Source organism: Rutidosis leptorrhynchoides, chromosome 3 (assembly GCF_046630445.1).
Source record: "Rutidosis leptorrhynchoides isolate AG116_Rl617_1_P2 chromosome 3, CSIRO_AGI_Rlap_v1, whole genome shotgun sequence".
Taxonomy (NCBI): domain Eukaryota; kingdom Viridiplantae; phylum Streptophyta; class Magnoliopsida; order Asterales; family Asteraceae; genus Rutidosis; species Rutidosis leptorrhynchoides.
The window spans coordinates 648,137,485-648,148,124 of NC_092335.1; positions in this window are offsets into that span (position 1 = coordinate 648,137,485).

Below are 10,640 nucleotides of genomic sequence, written 5' to 3' on the forward strand. Positions count from 1 at the left end.
AACTTTCATGTTCAGGTCATCCCAATCCGAGCCACGTATCACCCGTTACGTCTAAAACACGTTTTTGATTGAATTGAAGTTCCAAGTAGTGTATTGGCTGTATATCACGACTTGTGGGCTGTTCATGGTATGTTCTTGAGTGTATCAAAGTGTCGGGTGGTTTGCTTAGGCGGAGATATATGTAAGGCTCGCCGAAAATCGACACCCGGGGCTCAGGATACGACCCGATGAACTTTTGATTTAAAACTTGTGACAAATTATTAAACTTATGATATAAATAATGGATTTCATTATCATTTAATTACTTATGATAAAAAAAAAATAATTATCATTATTTAAGACTTATGATATATATTATATCATTTAATTAATACTTATGATTTAATTAACATTTTAATAATACTTTTATTATTAATGGAAAATACTTATGATAAGTATTAAACTTGTATTATGAGATTACTATTATAAGACTTATAATAAGGATTAATTAATTATTTAATTATTATAAGGCTTAGTTATTATTTAATTATAATTTAATTATTAAATATTTAAGATTTAATAATTATAATTAGAAACTTATGATATGATTAATAATTCATTATTAATTAATAATACTTATGATATGATTTAAAATTTATTATTAATTAATAATATTTATATTATGACTAATATTTAATTAATTAATTAAATACTTATGTTATATTATTTATATCATTTAAACTTATATTAACTTTAATAATTCATTTTAATTTAATTAAACTTATGTTATGATATAATTAGACATATTTAACTTTAATAAACGTTATAACTTATATTATTATTATAACTTACACTTTTAAAATTTACATTGACCATGTTTGACCAAGGTTGACTTTTGAGTTGACTTTCGGTTGACTTTGACTTTCAGTTGACTTCTGTTGACTTTCTAAATAAGGAAACTTTCCTAACTTAAAACTTTCTAAAAATAGAAACTTTCTAAATTTGGAAACTTTCCAAAAATAGAAACTTTCCAAAAATAGAAACTTTCCAAAAATAGAAACTTTCCAAAAATAGAAACTTTCCTAAAATAGAAACTTTCCAAAAATGGAAACCTGCTAAAAATAGAAACTTTCTAAAAATAGAAAGTGTGTGTCCGTACGCTGTTCCGATCAAACCGATGCATGTTGAGTATTGTTCTATGTCTACTTGCAACATGTACAATAGCTATCATACTAAGACTTGACCTAAGTTAGTTATTTATATCGACCTGCTTTATTTATAGGTCGGCGTTGTGATCATTCATGATCACTTTACTTCATTTGCTGTTCGCATAATTGTGTGGTTACTTCGTTTGCTAATAAGGTGAGTTATAGTCCCATTTTTATATTTTAAATCTTTTGGGATGAGAATACATGCAATTTATTTTATATTTTGGACACAAGTGAAAGTTGATTTAAATTATTCATTGTGAGTTGAACAAAAATATTCCCTAGTCTGGTAACTGTAATCACTGGTTTCTACTGGTGAACGCGAATCCTATGGATAGATCTATCGGGTTTGACAACCCCATTTCGAGCTAGTCGCGCTAGCAATTTATAATCGGAATGTTTAGTACTTCGTATTTTGTTGTAGATACACTTGTTCGGTGTATATTATTTATTGTGTTTGGCAAGGGTAAATAAATGGTTAAGTGGTTACCAGGTGGCTCACGGAAAATGGAATAATGTTTTATTATATGTTTTCTAGCATATAATTTGGTGGTTCAAAAAGGAGTTTTTATGTTTTCAAACATAAATTTTTATTGTTTAAATTAAATATTGTTTGCAATATTAAACCTATAATTCACTCAACATTTTTGTTGACAGTTACTCGCATGTTTTATTCTCAGGTTCATGATTGATTGCTTCCGCTGTGCTTAGAGAGTCTGCATTTTTATGATGGCAGCTTTTGTTAAACATTAACTTGCATTCTATTTTGTTACATTAAATAGTGGTTGTTTGTTGACTTTGTTTTGGTCAACTTTTGGTTAAAGTATTATTGTATAGTTTTTCTAAACTTATACATTTTAGTAGATTTCCTTTATAGGAAATCATTTTTAAATAAAGAATGCAAGGTTGTTTTATTAAATTCATATAGAGTTTCGATCAAGCTGTGGGACCAAGTGACGGAGCCGTTAAGTGCTTTGACGGAGTCGTCACAGTTGGTATCAGAGCTCTGGTTGTAGGGAATTAGGCTGCATTGATGTCGTTACCCGGGTCAATAGGGTGCATTAGTGAGTCTAGTCTACAGTCCGGCCTATTATATATTATTATATGTGATTATTTGTGTCGTGTTGGTATGTATATTGTTATCATACATACATTTCTATTATGTTCTGAATCCGGGAGGAACTCCCATTCTGATTTAAACGTATTCTCCGACTCATGCGAGTTCATCTTTTAAAGGAACACCTCGGTTAGTGAAACCGAGGGGGTGTCATTCTTGACTTCTGGAATTCTCGACATTTCTATGTCATAATTAGAGTTTATTGATATAACGTTTAAGTTACATTATGTGTTCTAGAATGCTCGGCATTTCTATGTCATCTATTATGGTTATGTATATAACGTTTGAGTTATATTACGCGAGATGTCATTCTTGACTTCTAAATGCTCGGCATTTCAATGTCAGCTATTATGTTTAGGTATATAACATTTTGTTATATTACGTGCATTTGTGACGTTGTGCCTATGTGCTTTGGTTGTTGAAACGGAAAACGTCATTCTTACTTTTAGAGATTCTTGGTACTTCGAAGACATTTTTATGTCAGCGTTACTCCTATTCATTACTTTCGATGTCTTTGTCTCTTGTGCTATCCTTAGCACATTGTTAAGAAATTGTTTTAGGGAAATTGTGTTGAAATTCGAGGTTGACCACGTGTCCTGACCTTATGTAGTGATATTGGAATGGAACTATGAGTTAGTGAAATATAATGGCGTCAGGCCAACGTGATTATATTACTTTAAATCATAAAAAGTCCCAATATTGTGACATGAGGAATAGAAAGCGAGTCAAAGAAAATTTGTACACCACTCATTCAGAAATTCTAACGTTATTACATGAGTAAGGAAGATACTCATTATCTTATTTGTTGATATGCGAGAGACTCATCTTAACCGAACTACCTACCCCATGTTTTATCATTTATAACTCGCTTGATAGTGACAGCTTCGCACGTGAATAGTTTTGACCCAAGGACTTGTGTTCTGATAAAAGTCAAGACATTATTTAACTCATTGGTTTTCATGACCTCGTAGCATTTATTGAAGAGATGTCGCAAGACGATTCAAGTCCATCACCCGAGCTTTAACGATCTTACTTCAACTCGTAACCTCTGTGATGCGGATACCCTGCTTTTCATTAAAAATTTTACACATTTGTGTAGTTGGGCGGTTCTCACGAGATTTATGGGCGAATAGAAGTAATGAAATACTTTGTCATGTATACTATTTATAAAATCATATATGTACGTATGAATTCAAATGGACAAATTTACCCTTACCTATTTTGGCTAGTATACACTAATTTATACCTTCAAAATTATTTTAAAACCACACCTTTATTGAGTTGTTTAATTAAGTCAGATTATTTTATATAAAATGGTACACATTGTACATACTTCTAAATTACTAAGAACTTCGTTCCGTTTATGTTGTCACATCAAACGTTTAAAGCTTTTTCAAAACTCCTTTGATTAATTTTATCAACTTTTCGCATTACCCTACAGAGTGTCTGGATCACAGTTCTTCCCATCCTCGATTTAAGGATGAAACTTACCATTAAGTTCATTGATAGAAACTCTTACGCCACTTTGGATGCCGGTTTTAGAAAACTTGTTGGAAAGTCTTTGCGCTCATAAAATTTTTCCTCTTATGGTTGGACATAGCCGAAACTCGGACCGATAAATCAATTTTCTGGGATAAGCTCGGTGGTCACCCTATTGTAGAAAAGGCGCTAGGTGGGTTTCTACCCCAACTGTTGTTATAGTGGGTATCATGGATATATATTACACTAGACCGTTTGAGGAGTTTCTACTCTCAATATTCGCTGTTAACCGCAACACCCTCGAAAACATCAATCCTAAGATTCAATAATTTGAGGTGCACGAAAATTATTTTTGGAGATTCATCCCACCTGGAGTCGGTCATTCTTTATAACCCATGATTCGCGTTCTTTTCATCCGCATATAAATTTAAGAATATGGATGAATCCTAGATTTCCTCGCTCATTGAGCAAGGGAGTTCACTCTCGTTGAAATATCACACCTTTCGTATGTCTTCCTTTCGGAAATGTAATGAAATCTTACTTTGAAATCCATGATCCTCGTTATCTCCTTTGAGAGAATCGCCTTAAATATCTATGCCACTTATGTGACTACTCCATATATTCTTCCTTCATTGTTGCAACTATATTTCATTCGTCCCAGTTCGTCCCATCGGGGAGCTTCTGTTTTGTTTGTTAAGAAGAAGAGTGGATCGTTCCGATGGTGTATTGATTATCGTGAATTGAACCAGCTTACTGTTAAAAAAAAAACTGTTACCCTCTTCTGAGAATTGATGATCTATTCGATCAGCTTCAAGGTTCGTCTGTTTATTCTAAGATCGATCTTCGTTCCGGCTATCATCAGTTGCGTGTTAAAGAATCTGATGTTCCAAAAACTGCTTTTCACACCCGTTATGGTCACTTTTAATTCCTTGTTATGCCGTTCAGATTGACAAATGCACCTGCTGTGTTCATGGACCTCATGAACCGTGTGTGTAGACCCTATCTGGACAAATTCGTTACTGTTTTCATCGACCACATCCTTATTTATTCTAAGAGTGATGAAGGGCGAAGAACATTTGAAGTTAGTGCTTGATCTGTTGAGGAAAGAAGAGATGTACGCTAAGTTCTCTAAGTGTGCTTTCTGGTTAAGAGAAGTTCAATTTCCTCGGACATATTGTTAGTAAATAGGGAATACAAGTTGGTTCTGCTAAGATTGAGGCGATTGAAAAGTGGGAAGTTCCGAAAACTCCTAATCAGATTCGCCAGTTTCTAGGATTAGCAGGCTATTATAGAAGTTCATTCAAGATTTTTCACGAGTAGCGAAACCTCTGACTGCTTTAACGCATAAGGGGAAGAAGTACGAGTGGAAGAGTGAACAAGAGTCTGCTTTCCAAACTCTGAAGAAGAAGTTAACTTCTGCACCGATATTATCACTACCTGAGGGTAATGATGATTTTGTTATCTATTGTGATGCTTCGTGTCAAGACTTTGGTTGTGTTTTGATGCAACGAAAGAAGGTTATTGCGTACGCGTCACGTCAGTTGAAGATTCACGAGCAGAATTACGTAACCCATGATTTAGAGTTGAGAGCTGTTGTGTTTGCGCTTAAGATTTGCAGACATTATCTATATGGGGTCAAAGGTACATTGTACACTGATCACAAAAGTCTTCAACATATTCTTGATCAGAAACAGTTAAATATGAGGCAACGAAGATGGGTTGAGACGTTAAATGATTATGATTGCGAACTTTTATATCATTCGGGAAAGGCCAATGATGTGGCTGATGCATTAAGTCGTAAAGAAAGGGCTGAACCTCGCAGGTTTAGGGCCTTGAATATGACAATTCAAACAAACCTCGCTAGGCAGATCCTTGAGGCACAATAAGAAGCCTTGAAGGAGGAAAATTTTGTAACGGGAAGGTCCGAGGCTTGAGTAAACAGTTAGAGGTACAAACCGATGGTACCCGGTATTTTGCGGGATGCCTTTGGGTTCCGAAGTTTGGTGATCCACGAAAACTTGTTTTAGATGTGGCTCATAAGTCTAGGTACTCTATTCATCCTGGTTCAGGAAAGATGTATCATGATCTTAAGGAGCTGTATTGGTGGCCTAATTTGAAAGCTGATGTGGCTACGTATGTGGCTAAGTGTTTGACCTGCGCTAAGGTTAAAGCTGAACATCAAAAACCGTCTGGACTTTTGGTGCAACCTGAAATTCCCGAGTGGAAGTGGGAAGGTATTAAGATGGACTTTATTACGAAGTTACCGGGAGTTGTGGGTGGTTATGATACCATTTGGGTGATTGTTACTGACTCGCCAAGTCAACTCTTTTCTTGCCAATTAAGGAAACATATTCAATGAAGAAGTTTACTCGTTTGTATTTGAAGGAGATTATTTCGAGACATGGTGTTCCCGTATCGATTATGTTGGACTGAGGCAGTCCTAACAAGGTGCTCTAGGAACTAAATTGGATATGAGCACCGCTTATCATCCACAGACGGATGGTCAGAGTGAAAGGACCATTCAAACGTAGAAAACATGTTAAGAGCGTGTGTTATTGATTTTGGAAATGGGTGGGATAAATATTTGCCGCTGGATGAGTTTTCTTATAACAGCAGTTATCATGTAAGTATTAAAGCCGCACCATTTGAAGCTCTGTATGGTAGGAAGTGTAGGTCTCCTGTCTGTTGGAATGAGGTTGGGGATGCTCAACTCACATGACCAGAGATCATTCACGAGACTACCGAGAAGATTGCACAGATTAAGGAAAGATTGAGAACTGCCAGGAGTAGGCAAAAGAGTTATGCTGATAAGAGAAGGAACGATATCGACTTTCAGGTCGGTGATAGTGTTATGTTGAAAGTTTCACCTTGGAAGGGTGTGGTACGTTTTGGTAAAAGGGGAAAGTTGAATCCTCGATTTGTTGGACCTTTTGGGATTATTGAGAGAGTTGGACCAGTGGCTTATCGTTTGAAATTGCCACAAGAACTCAGTGCTATTCGTGACGTTTTTCATGTATCGAATTTAAAGAAGTGTTTGGCCGAGGCCAATGAAACTATTCTTTTTGATGAACTTCATGTTGATAAGCAACTTTATTTTATTGAAGAACCTGTTGAAATTATGGACCGAGAGGTAAAGACTCTTAAGCAGAGTAAAATTCCTATTGTTCGAGTTAGATGGAACACCGGACGCGGTCCCGAGTTCACTTGGGAGCGTGAAGGTCAGATGAAGCAGAAGTAACCGCATTTGTTCCCAGATGCCGAGGAAACCCCTGCACCTGCTTAAATTTCGGGACGAAATTTCCGTAACGGGAAGGTACTGTAACGACCCTACTTTTTCCGTTATCTTTTGCCGTTAATTATTTAACGACCGTTAATTATTTTTCGTGCCACGTCATTTCTATGACCTATATTATTATTTTTGTAATAATATATTAATTATTATGTGTTATATGAATATTTGTATTCATATCTTTAATTGTACGTTTCTACGTGTCGCGGATTTCTATCCGGCGAATCTTTTCGGTTTTCAAACCAACGGTCGAACTTTTGGAATTTTTAAGTCCTAATTATTTTAAATATGATATTTTGATGTCATATGATTATATATAGTGTTTATATATTTTATTCGTCGCGTATTTATTATCTCTCCGAATTTCAAATCGCGTAGTCGTGTTTTCGCGTTTCGGGCTTCGATCGGGCGTTCGGGCCACAAGGAAATTACATTTAAGAGATTTGGGCTAAGTGGGGCCCACCCCACTATCATTTTCGGCCAAAGCCTCATGGGGGGAGGGAGTAATCCCTTGATTTTTCCCTTTTTGCCAATTCATTTTCCCATTTCCTCATTTTATCAAAACCTAATATTTTCTCTCTTTTTTTTTTTTTCTCTCCTCCCTCCTCTTGGTGCCGTCACCTACCACCACCACCTTCACCATTTGATCATCAAAAATTGCTTGGATCATCAATTCATTAGCATAATCGGATTCTACACGATCTCCTCTACACGATTACATCTTTCAATTCTTGATTAGGGTATAAACCCTAACCCTAGATTTTTAATTTTTCATATATTTTCTGTATTTTGATGTTATATTGATAGTATGATAGTTACATGTTATTGTATTGATGATTGTATGCATAGAATTACTCGTAAATATATGTTTTCGGTTTGATATAATTGGGACAGCAGCTTTTTCGTGTGTTTCTGACTTGGTGACTGTTATAAAAGTTAAAATAAAGTATCTAGATGAGTTCCTCTCATCAAGACATTAATTTTAGACTCCGGATTCATGTCGTTTCGATTCCCGGAGCCCTAGATACGAGCAAAGTGGTATTTTGTTAAGATTGAAATGTGATTTTGGTATGAACCAGGTTTGGTCCGACTTTGTGACCATATTTGGTGACTTTAGGGTGTGTTAGTGTGTTAGGACTGATGGTGGGGCGAACTTTCATGTTCAGGTCATCCCAATCCGAGCCACGTATCACCCGTTACGTCTAAAACACGTTTTTGATTGAATTGAAGTTCCAAGTAGTGTATTGGCTGTATATCACGACTTGTGGGCTGTTCATGGTATGTTCTTGAGTGTATCAAAGTGTCGGGTGGTTTGCTTAGGCGGAGATATATGTAAGGCTCGCCGAAAATCGACACCCGGGGCTCAGGATACGACCCGATGAACTTTTGATTTAAAACTTGTGACAAATTATTAAACTTATGATATAAATAATGGATTTCATTATCATTTAATTACTTATGATAAAAAAAAAATAATTATCATTATTTAAGACTTATGATATATATTATATCATTTAATTAATACTTATGATTTAATTAACATTTTAATAATACTTTTATTATTAATGGAAAATACTTATGATAAGTATTAAACTTGTATTATGAGATTACTATTATAAGACTTATAATAAGGATTAATTAATTATTTAATTATTATAAGGCTTAGTTATTATTTAATTATAATTTAATTATTAAATATTTAAGATTTAATAATTATAATTAGAAACTTATGATATGATTAATAATTCATTATTAATTAATAATACTTATGATATGATTTAAAATTTATTATTAATTAATAATATTTATATTATGACTAATATTTAATTAATTAATTAAATACTTATGTTATATTATTTATATCATTTAAACTTATATTAACTTTAATAATTCATTTTAATTTAATTAAACTTATGTTATGATATAATTAGACATATTTAACTTTAATAAACGTTATAACTTATATTATTATTATAACTTACACTTTTAAAATTTACATTGACCATGTTTGACCAAGGTTGACTTTTGAGTTGACTTTCGGTTGACTTTGACTTTCAGTTGACTTCTGTTGACTTTCTAAATAAGGAAACTTTCCTAACTTAAAACTTTCTAAAAATAGAAACTTTCTAAATTTGGAAACTTTCCAAAAATAGAAACTTTCCAAAAATAGAAACTTTCCAAAAATAGAAACTTTCCAAAAATAGAAACTTTTCTAAAATAGAAACTTTCCAAAAATGGAAACCTGCTAAAAATAGAAACTTTCTAAAAATAGAAAGTGTGTGTCCGTACGCTGTTCCGATCAAACCGATGCATGTTGAGTATTGTTCTATGTCTACTTGCAACATGTACAATAGCTATCATACTAAGACTTGACCTAAGTTAGTTATTTATATCGACCTGCTTTATTTATAGGTCGGCGTTGTGATCATTCATGATCACTTTACTTCATTTGCTGTTCGCATAATTGTGTGGTTACTTCGTTTGCTAATAAGGTGAGTTATAGTCCCATTTTTATATTTTAAATCTTTTGGGATGAGAATACATGCAATTTATTTTATATTTTGGACACAAGTGAAAGTTGATTTAAATTATTCATTGTGAGTTGAACAAAAATATTCCCTAGTCTGGTAACTGTAATCACTGGTTTCTACTGGTGAACGCGAATCCTATGGATAGATCTATCGGGTTTGACAACCCCATTTCGAGCTAGTCGCGCTAGCAATTTATAATCGGAATGTTTAGTACTTCGTATTTTGTTGTAGATACACTTGTTCGGTGTATATTATTTATTGTGTTTGGCAAGGGTAAATAAATGGTTAAGTGGTTACCAGGTGGCTCACGGAAAATGGAATAATGTTTTATTATATGTTTTCTAGCATATAATTTGGTGGTTCAAAAAGGAGTTTTTATGTTTTCAAACATAAATTTTTATTGTTTAAATTAAATATTGTTTGCAATATTAAACCTATAATTCACTCAACATTTTTGTTGACAGTTACTCGCATGTTTTATTCTCAGGTTCATGATTGATTGCTTCCGCTGTGCTTAGAGAGTCTGCATTTTTATGATGGCAGCTTTTGTTAAACATTAACTTGCATTCTATTTTGTTACATTAAATAGTGGTTGTTTGTTGACTTTGTTTTGGTCAACTTTTGGTTAAAGTATTATTGTATAGTTTTTCTAAACTTATACATTTTAGTAGATTTCCTTTATAGGAAATCATTTTTAAATAAAGAATGCAAGGTTGTTTTATTAAATTCATATAGAGTTTCGATCAAGCTGTGGGACCAAGTGACGGAGCCGTTAAGTGCTTTGACGGAGTCGTCACAATTCACCTATGTACCCTATGACTCGGGGTGGACACAAATGAACTCTAAATCCCTACAACCAAGGCTCTGATACCACTTGTAGCGACCCCGACAAATCGTCAAGTGACGGCGTCGACTACGTGGGTCCCATTACCTGGTCATAAGTCTTTATGACAATGTTTGACCAAAATATGTCGCCCTCATTTCAAAATAAAGATTGTTTTCAAAGTTTACAAGAATTGTTCAACCAAAAGTTAAGT